The sequence below is a fragment of the Rhinopithecus bieti genome, unplaced genomic scaffold (assembly GCF_001698545.2).
Source record: "Rhinopithecus bieti isolate Rb0 unplaced genomic scaffold, ASM169854v2 scaffold_37657, whole genome shotgun sequence".
Lineage (NCBI taxonomy): Eukaryota > Metazoa > Chordata > Mammalia > Primates > Cercopithecidae > Rhinopithecus > Rhinopithecus bieti.
In genome coordinates, this window is record NW_016815825.1 from 132695 (window position 1) to 143429 (window position 10735).

General features: G+C 41.1%; 1 pseudogene; it reads right to left on the minus strand.

The window, feature by feature from the left end:
* Positions 1-4298: 4298 nt before the first annotated feature.
* LOC108516517 (proteasome subunit alpha type-6 pseudogene) lies at positions 4299-5665 on the minus strand (annotated as a pseudogene).
* Positions 5666-10735: the final 5070 nt, after the last annotated feature.

A 10735-nucleotide genomic window follows, 5' to 3' on the forward strand; every position in this document is an offset into this window, starting at 1 on the left:
TGTGTGTGTGTGTGTGTGTGTGTGTGTGTGTGTGTGTGTGTGTGTGTGTGTGTGTGTGTGTGTGTGTGTGTGTGTGTGTGTGTGTGTGTGTATTTACTGTGGACACAGGGATAATGCAGTCAGTGGAAATTCCACCTTGACCTTGGTGCTTTTTCAATCTTTAGTTTTCGTTATTGTCATGCAGTTTAATGGGGAATTAGGAACTGGTGTACGGCCCCAAAACTTGCTGCTATTGTAACTCTGAAATGAACATATAAATTTTAGAAAGATTTTCAACAAATGGTGCAATATATTATTGCCTAATTAACTTTAAAATTTAATCCATTTCCCTAAGCATCTCCGTCTTCTGAGGTAAGATCATAATTGGCTTTTCCTAATTAGATTTATCCCATACTTCATTATTCCCCATTATACATGCTATTTCCACTGCCCTCTAGAATTTATAGTTTTCCAGACCAGGACTAGAGAAAGTCAAGCTTGGAGTTTATAAAAAAACAAACTCTTGAGCTGAAAGTCTACCACTCACTCCACTGTCTTGGCCTAGAACCTGTTGATTTCTACCACGGAACAGGAACATTTCCACCACATGGTTCTGCTGTTCTCATATCCTGCGCTCTCGTTCCCACATCTCAAAATTCATGGTAGAAAACACCTGTTAGTAAGAGAACCTAAACTTTTTCTTAACCTCATGCTTATGTCTCTTAACTTCATGCTTATGTCTAGCCTCAGGACCACAAAGAACTGGAATTTCTTGAGGATAAAAATATATGGGCCTATAATGGTGAAGATATGTCATTATGCATTGTCAAAACCCATAGAATGTACACCACCAAGAGTGAATACTAATCTAAACTATGGTCTTCGGGCGAACATGATGTGCCAGTGCAGGTTTAGTGACTGCAACACATGCACCACTCTGGTGCAGGATGTTGATATTGGGTTAGGCTGTGGGTGTGGGGGAAGGGAATATATGAGAACTCTCTATACTTCTGCTCAGTTTTTCTGTGAACCTAAAACTGCTCTAAAAGTAAAGTGTATTTAAAAATATATATGTTTAAATAGCCCTCAAATACTATCCGGATGCCATGCCCAGAGACTCTCTGGACTCCATCTCTGCCTCTGTTAAATGCCTAGCATCTTCCCACGGGACATTCTTAGGTCATTGCTTAGGAATCTAAATCCAACAGGGCTAATTTCTCAGGACTTCTCTCTGTTCCCTAATCAGTTTTCCTGCCCACCTCTCCTTTTGTTTCTTCTTTTATTCCTGTGTTCTTCCTGGAATGCTATAAATAGAATATTTTAAAATCTACCCCTTTATGGAAAAGCCACAAAATTATTCTATAAACATTAAGCATTGACAAGAATAAATGTTAATGAATAAACAAATGACAGAGGTCACAAGACTTATAACAAATAGTCCCCACTTTGTGGCTGATGGCATCATTTATTACAGTCATACAGTGTGCTCTTTTGGGGATCCACAGAAACATTGGTGCCTATCTCTAGAGTTGGTTATTTTTATTTCAAGAACACTTAGGCCAGGCGCAGTGGCTCACGCCTGTAATCCCAGCACTTTGGGAGGCTGAGGTGGGTGGATGACTTGAGGTTAGGAGTTCAAGACCAGCCTGGCCAACATCATGAACTCCGTCTCTACTAAAAATACAAAAATTAGCCAGGCGTTGTGGTGGGCGCCTGTAGTCCCAGTTACTCTGGAGGCTGAGTAAGGAGAATCGCTTGAACCGGGAAGGCAGAGGTTGCAGTGAGCCAAGGTTGCACCACTGCACTTCAGCCTGGGCGACAGAGCAAGACTCTGTCTCAAAACAAAAAACAAAAAACAAAAAAAACACTGTAAACAAAAAAACACTGTAAAACAAAACAAAACACTATAAACATTGTAATTTTGTTTTCCTCTTGGTTTTGGCTACCAGGGAACCCAGAATTAAGTATGAAGAACTCAGCTTTCAAAAATACAGGCCAGCCTGGGCAACATAGCAAGATTCCATTTCTATCTTTTAAAAAAATACAGGACCATTTGTCATGCATTGTGAATAATAACTTTACCTGTGAGGGTTTTTGTTTGTTTTTTTACCTTATTTTTCAACTATATTCTCTTTGCCCTTATTTCCTATTCAGTTTATGTGGTATGCATTTCTACAAGCCTCCCAATATACCGAAAGGCGAGAAGAAGCGTTTTTATATGACATTGCAATTCTCAGCATGAGTGTCTCTGGCTTTGCAAATTTTCGTTGGCCTGTGTAGTCACATGCCATCTTTCCTTTGACATTCGATACATACCTGAACCATATGAGCCCAGGAAGGCAGCACCAATGCAAATGTTAGTTTAATTCAAACATAATTGGGAATCAAATTTTTCAGAAAGGTACATCATGCAATGAGCTCCCAATGCAAGTGAAAGTGACTTTAGTATTAATGGTAAAATTATCACTAATACTATTATTATCTGTGCTATTTTTTCTTTAACTGGTTGGTATATTTAAAAAAACAAAAAAAAACTAACCGAAATTTGGTTGGGAAATTTTCCTCTTTATAACATAGTACATGAATCAGTAGGAATTGTTCATTCATTCTGTTTTGTTGTTTTAATGTGACCAGGAAACATGGAGAGTAGCTAATAAATCCTTGATGATACTCAGGCTGCCTTTGATTTTACTGTCCTCTTGTTTCTGTTGCTAATGTTGGGTTAATTGCAGCACATAATTTACCAGATAGCAACAGCAGGTATGTGCCACATAATTTTTTATTCAGACCTGTAACAGTGTCTCATACATGGTAGATGCTTCATATTTGCTGAATAAAGGATTGTAAGAATAAAGGAATGAGTGGATGAAGAATAAAACAAGTCAGGCTAAATCTTAAACATGAGCTCTGGCAGGCCGGGCTTGGTGCCTCATGCCTGTAATATCAGCACTTTGGGAGGCCGAGGCAGGCAGATCACAAGGTCAGGAGATTGAGACCATCCTGGCCACCATGGTGAAACTCCGTCTTTACTAAAACACAAAAAATGAGACAGGCATGGTGGTGCGCGCCTATAGTCCCAACTACTCAGGAGGCTGAGGCAGGGGAATTGCTTGAACCCAGGAGGCAGAGATTGCAGTGAGTCGAGATTGTGCCACTACACTCCAGTCTGGAGACAGAGCGAGACTCTGTCTCAAATTAAAAAAAAAAAAAAAAAAAACTCTGGCAAGGCCGTATAAGAGAAAGGAATTCCACTGTGGGCAACTCAGAATTCATGGTAGAAAACACCTGTTACTAAGAGAAGCTAAACTTTTTCTTAGTATTGGAGTTGCCAAAACATTGTTTTAGGCTTTTATCATTCCTAAGAGGTGTTATTTAAAGCTGGATCCCTGGTAAGACTGTTGAGATGGTATAAAGGATTCCAGGCACCTGAATTTTATCTCATGTGTCAACTGTTCTTCCTTGCTCTAAAAAAAAAAGGGCAGCTGGAAAAGAACCAAATGCAGGGGAAATGAAAACAAAGAATTCAACAGCCAAGCTTCATCTTATATAGTGCAGGACTGGCTACTTAATTTGAAGAGCCTTGTGCATGAACTCAGAGCCTTGTTCAAAATTTTTAAGAATTTCAAGACCACAACAGAGGACTGAACCGAGCTTTGGTTTCTTCTAAGTGTGGGGTCGTTTACACATAAAGCTAGCTCTGCATATATCTTCCTAGTCCCTTGTTATTTTTGAACAAACAGAATTGAATAGCTCTGATATAAGCAAACTTTTATTTGTAACCCTGTTTAATAGAATGTTCTGCAATGATGGAAATGCTGTATATCTGCACTGTCTAATGTGTAGCCACAACCTACCTGTGGTTAATGAACTCTTAGAATGTGGCTAATGTGACTTGAAATGTGGCTAGTGCTACTGACTAACTGTATTTTAATTTTATTTAAGTTTAATAATATACATTTAAATAGCCATACGTGGATGTGGCCAATGGCTACCATATTGGACAGAGCCATTTAATAAATTAACCAAGCCAAAGACAATAAAGAAAGTAGTTTCATATAGAAAGAATCTGTAACAATAGAAAGCAAGGGATCGTTTTTTATTTTTTACATTTTTCCCCAAAAGCATTGTTTTTACTAATACAGAGTCCTAACCACTTCAGTGGTGGGAGGAGCGGGAGAGGCTCCTGTTTCAATCCAGAGACCTCCATAAAGTTGGTTTGTTGTTACCAAACACAGAGGAAGTGGCATCACGGATTTGGTAAACTAAGGACAATGTTTAGTCTCTCTGTGCTGGAACAACAAGGTGTGGTGAATCTCTGCTCATGTAAGAATCCTGAATTCAGGAATTTCATCTGTAACTACTCGAATTTCTCTCTCTGAAGGTTTGAGATCATTGATAGCACAGTGGAAAGGCATGTAATTGCCACTGTGTTCAAATGTCCAGGCAAATTTTTTCTTCACTTCAATGAAGCTGGTTGACTCAGCTTGTTTAACTCCTGCTGCAGTGGCTTTAAACCCAGAGTAGTAACCCGCAGCATCACACTTGTACACCTGAGGGCCTAGTTCTTCAAATATACTAATTAAAATCGTACAACAACCAAGAGACCTCATTTCAGCATTCTGTGTATAGACCTGAGTAGTATCAGTAATTCCTTCTACACAGTATGTCCACAGGAATCTAATAAACATATTTGCAATTAGCTGCCTTATATTGTGCCCTCTGTTCCCGGGATCTGCTGTCAGCGGTCACTCCTGTGATCACACAGCCAGTGTTTTTGGTCATCTTGATTAAGTGAGTCCTGGAATCCAACAATTTGTCAGGTACTATCGTCTGTGTGACAATTACTGCACAGTCTTTCTTTCTGACAGCTACTGATGTAAGGCCACCCTGGTTAATAGCCTTAAAAGCATATTCTACTTGGTAGAGCCGGCCTTCGGGTGAAAAAATTATAAGGTGGCAGCCAAAACCAGTGCCAGAATCATGGAACGTGTTGGTACACCCACTACTTCACTCACAGTCTCTGGTGTAATATCTCTTATATTAACTGTCTTGAGCAACTGACAGCAGCTACAGTTGCATGCTATCCCAATGGGAAATTGCGGCATAGCTTCTAAACTCATAAATAGAACAAGAAATGTCTTTAAGACACAGAACTGTGAAACTTGGAGGAGATCCCTGCCTAAAAATTTTGGTAAGGGTAGAGTGTTTCCATGGCAATGAAGAATCCATCCAAATGTAATTAAAAGTGAGGGACTAGGGGATCTGTATTGTTCGGCTCTAGTACATTTTGCCTTTATATTTTTCTAAGCCACTGATATGCTAATAGACAATATTTGTTCAGGACTGAAGTGACAAGTCATTGTAAGAAGAAAAAGGACACAGTCCTCTTAAAGAAACAGCAACTCTTCAGATACAGTGAAAAGGAAAGATGTATTGTTGCTACTATTTGGAATTCCTTTGAGTCGTGAGCAGAGGAGTCATTATTTATGGTTTTCCACTTAGGATCACATTTCCTCCCTGAGGACGCTGTCAGGTTACCCTTTAAGGACTCTCCCTTGGTCCTTCCCAAGAAGTACCTGCCCTGGTTCTCCAGCCAGGTTCCAGTCCGCAGCCATTTCTGCCGGCTCTTCTCCACTCCAACCCCAGGCCCAAGGCTATGGCCATGGGCAGCTTTGAGAGGCTCCATAAAGGAGTTGACAGATCCAGTGGCAAACGGTGACAACCACTGTCCTCGCAGTTTTAATGCTGACCAGTTTTGTTGTATATATTTGGAAAGAAGTCAGTCATTTGAAAAAATTATACAGCAAATATTATTGGTATGAGTGAATGAGTTTTGTGCATTTTTATTTTGTTTTAGTTACAAATCACATGTCCCTGGGTGCTGAAGGAAAATGCAGGGAGTTGTTGAAACCAGCTGCTCAAGTGAGCTAATTCCTCTTCCAGAAAGATGTTTATTGCTAGAAAAACAATCAAAAGGCCAAAATCATTCTCAAAAGGAAATAATGTGAATGACTTAATTAGCAATTGTCTGTGTTTAGGATGTGGGGAAAATCCAGTGACATGGGTCTACGGAAAGGTCCTCGTGGCACGGGAGGCAACAGAAGGAATGAAAAGAGGGAAGGAGCAGGGAAGGAGGAGTAAACACAGCTGAATTGGCTTAAGAGGTCCAGGCATGCCTAGCCCAACTCTTCCATCAACTTTCATGGCATAAACTCTGCAATTACTTGTTTGCTCTTGCTGTTGCCCCAGGACAGCAGTGCCTGGGGTCAACTATAAAGGCAGCAAAAGATCAGAAGTTGGGCTCTCTAGGCAGTGAGTATTGAGAGTCTCACTTACGTTACAAGGAACAACCAGCTTAATCCAGGGATTCTCAGTGGGAAAGGAGCAGAGCTCAATCTGTAGTGGAAGGAGGTTCCCAGATTTCCAGGGCAGGGGAAAGACTGGCTTTTTCTACAGTGAGCCACAGGAATTTTTTTTTTTTTTTTTTTTTTTTGTGAGATGGAGTCTCGCTCTGTAACCCGTACTGGAGTGCAGTGGCGCAATCTTGGCTCACTGCAAGCTCCGCCTTCCAGGTTTACACCATTCTCCTGCCTCAGCCTCCCCAGTAGCTGAGACTACAGGCACCCACCACCACGCCTGGCTAATTTTTTGTATTTTTAGTAGACATGGGGTTTCATCGTGTTGTTGGCCAGGATGGCCTTGATCTCCCGACCTCATGATCTGCCTGCTTCGGTATCCCAAAGTGCTGGGATTACAGGTGTGAGTGACCGCTCCCGGCCGCCACATGGATTTGGATGCATCCCGTTAAGGGGAGGGCCACATTTTCCTTCTTTTGAGAGTCTCTATACACAGTAAAATTTGATGGAACTATGTTACACATTTGAAAGATGGTGGTTGGAAAAATGTTAGGATGCATCATTTTCTTTAAAAAAATCTCTTGAGTCTCCTTACATCTAGGACAGCCCGTTAACCCCATCCCATTATTTTTGTCTTTCAAGACATTGACAGTTTGGAAGCATCCAAACCTATTTTTGTGGCGTGTCCCATGATGTGGATTTGTCTGATTGTTTCTCCATGATTTGATCCAGGTGAAGATACCACATAGGTGGCACTGGGTGCTGCTTTTGTGTCACAGAGGGGCCCATGATAGACTTTAGACTTTTGTCCCTTTGTTGGCAGTGCTTGGTTTGATCACCTGGTTCATGTGGTGTCAGCCAGGTGTCACCACTGAAAAGCTACCTCTTTCCCTTAGCAAATAAGAAGTAATTTGTGAATATCTGTTTCCCTCTAACCCTTGCACCCAATGGCCTCAGCATTGCTGATTGCTGATCCGTCCCTGAATCTACTTTGATGTGGAGGATTGGAAAGGGATGACTTCTTGGTTCTGTCTTCTGTATCTATTAGCTAGTATCCTGTAAATGGCTAATCCTTATTAGCCATTTATTTTTTAATTTCACTATGAACTCTCAGATTCAGTTTATTCTTAAGCTGTTTTTTGTTGGACATCATACCCTTTGCCTTGAGAAGTATTTACCCAACTATGAAATACTAGTCCTGTGAAATGTTCTAAGAAGAACTAGCATATGATGGTTAAATAATTTGCAGAACATAATGTATTTATATCTTACAATGTTACATAATCCACATTAGGCTATTGAAAACCACAAGAGCCTATTTAACTTTGTTTAAGCTGGTGTTTCTCAAACGTATTTGACCATGAAAATCTTTTTCCATCAGCCTTAGTACTTGATGGAACATATTCACAGAAACGCTGGCCAAGAGCCAGCTCTATTAATGTTTAAATATTTCATCAATAATATGAAACCAAGACTGATGATGGTGATGGTTGGTGTATCACTGTTCAGTAAACTCTGTATGATTACAATTGTTATTTTCCTATTATCATATTCATAAGATCAACTCAGCATACCCCTGAGGGGCTGGAGGTCAAGAACAACCCTAAAGTAGGCAAAGATTTCTTTAAAAGAACACAAAAAAATTAACCATCAAATAAAAGATTGGTGCATTGACTTCATTAAAAGTAAGGACTTCTGTTTATCAGGAGATATCACAAGAGTGTGAAAAGGCAAGCTTCAGACTCGGATAGTACACTGTACTTATAAACATGTGCCCAGAAAATGTAAAGAACTCCTACAAATATGTAAGTAAAAGATTAAATAAATCTTTTTTGAGTCACTTAATAAAACAGTAAATAAAACATTTACTAAATGGGCAAAAAACATAAATAGCCACTTCACAAAAGAGGGTAACCAATGACCAATAAGCATATAAATATATTGGCCTTAGAGAAACATGAAGTAGAATCCACAATGACATACCACCATGCTCCCACCAGAATAAAATAAAAAATGACAAAGCCTGACAGTGCCAGGTATGTGTGTGGAAGGTGGAGTTGATAGATGCTGTGAGGCACTAGCTGGACCTCCTTTCAGTCAAGTGACTGCTGCCCTGCTGCTGAGAGTGCCAACAGCCTTCACTCTCTGATCCTTCAGGGATTGCCTCTGCATCTTGTTCAAGGTCACAACAACTGACAGGCAGAGGGTACAGAGGACTAAACCATCTGGGCCCAACTCTAAGGGCCTCATTCTAACTCCCCCTGTCTGGGGGTTGTTGGCCCTGCATCGCACAACTTTTCCCTCTGGCCAACCTTACTTCCTCTACTCCCTTCCACAGGAGTTAATCCCAAGGACATTTGGTAATATGCATCCTGCACACTAAGCTCTAGGTCGCAGCCCACTTCCCAGGCAATCCATCCTTGACATGGTGCAACTGGAGTTCTCACATACTGCTTGTTTGTGTAAACTGGTACAACCACTTGATAAAACTATCAATGTTTACGAAAGTTGACAATCAAATCTTGTCATTCTGCAATTCCCCTCCTAGATAGTGACCTAGGAGTATTGTGTCTATCCATCAAAAGTCATGTACACAAATGTTCATAGCAGTTTTATTCATAATAGACTCAAACTAGAAATACTCCAATGTCCATCAACTGTAGATTGCCTCCTCTCCTCTTCTCCCTCTCTCCTTTTTTTTTTGGATGGGGTCTCCCTCTGCCACCCAGGCTGGAGTGCAGTGGCCTGATCTCAGCTCACTGCAACCTCTGCCTCCCAGGTTCAAGCAATTCTCTCTGCCTCAGCCTCTAGAGTAGCTGGGACTACAGCCACACACCACCACGCTTGGCTATTTTTTGTACTTTTAGTAGAAACAGGGTTTCACCATGTTGGCCAGGCTGGTCTTGAACTCCTGACGTCAGATGATCCACCTGCCTTGGCCTCCCAAAGTGCTGAGCTAACAGGCACGAGCTATTGCACCCAACTCGCTCCCTTTCTCTTCCCTTCCTCTAGAGACTACAGGGGTCAGAGGAATTCTCACGCTCACAACTGATCCAGGTCCCCTCACCTGGACAGAGTTCTCACATCAGCATTTGGAGGCCAAATATCTAATAGCAGCATTTTCCAAATTGTGCTCCAGAGAGTGCTACTGTGTATAATCGAAAGAAAGTGTCCTGGGGTCTAGTTAGTTTTGGGACATGAGTGGAATTTGAGTTTTTTCCAAGATGTGAAATCTGTTATGTGGGGTTTCCCAAACTTGCTTGACTCTATCATCATTTTCAGCAAAACCTCTCATGGTGTAAGACCTCTTCAGAACACACTACAGAGCTGTGCTGTAACAAACGTCAACATTTTAAACTAAAAATCTCACTAAAACCTAAAAACACCTGGTATTTAACTATAGGCATGGACCCAGCATTTATTCTTCAGTGTAGTATCTGATACATAGAACCCTTTGCCCTGCTCTCCCCAACCTGCCTCTGTATCCCCACTGCCCCTTGCTAATCCTATTTTTAGCCTGAATTCTTCCTTAGAAGTAGACCCAGCCTCTAACAGCAGAGCCCTGAGGCCCTGCTGTACTGTCATCCACCTCCACTCTGTCACACAGACACCTCAAGTTCCCAGGAGGGTCTAGCTCAGGCTGGTGCACAGATCTTGGAAAGAACAGAGCCAGCAGCAGTCTCTGGGGCTGTGCCTGGGACTTCGGCTCAGCCTGGATTACTGGGATGCTGACATGTGAAAGTAGGGGAGGTATAAATTATTTCTTGCCAGTAGACTAAACTGTATCTGTCTTGAGAGAAAAGGGAATGGCAAGGAGATGGGACTAGGATGTCTTTAACATCGGGGTTTATGTGTAGAGACCATCTGTGTATTGCGGCAGTGCCAGATGCAGGTGTAACCTCTCAATAAACAATAGCTGAATGAGCACGGAATGAGTGGATTCAATTTAAGTAAAAGGATTAACAGTGGGGAAAGGGCCATTTACAGTTGTGGGCTTGTTAGAAGTTGGAAAAGTTAGAAACTCAACTCTGCCACTTTATTAGCTGTGTGACTTTCAGTGATTCATTTTTAGTACTTAGAGGCAGTTTCTCAAAAATAACATCGAGTTATTTATCCTTCTGCCTATGTTCATGTACTTACATATGTATATGTGCATAGGAAGATGCTGGGAATGATTTACATCCATTGTTCACGTGGCTGTTTTGGGGAACTAGAAGTTGGGGTGACCTTTTCTTTGCTTCACTCATCCTGATTGATGTTTTTAAAGGTATAAAAGCACATCACACTCAAAACAGCGTAAAATTGTAAATATGAATCATAGATACTGAAGTCTTTAAAATGGGAGGATCTAAGATTTTAATTAAAAAAATTCCCATAAGCTAAACCAAGAATCATTCCTT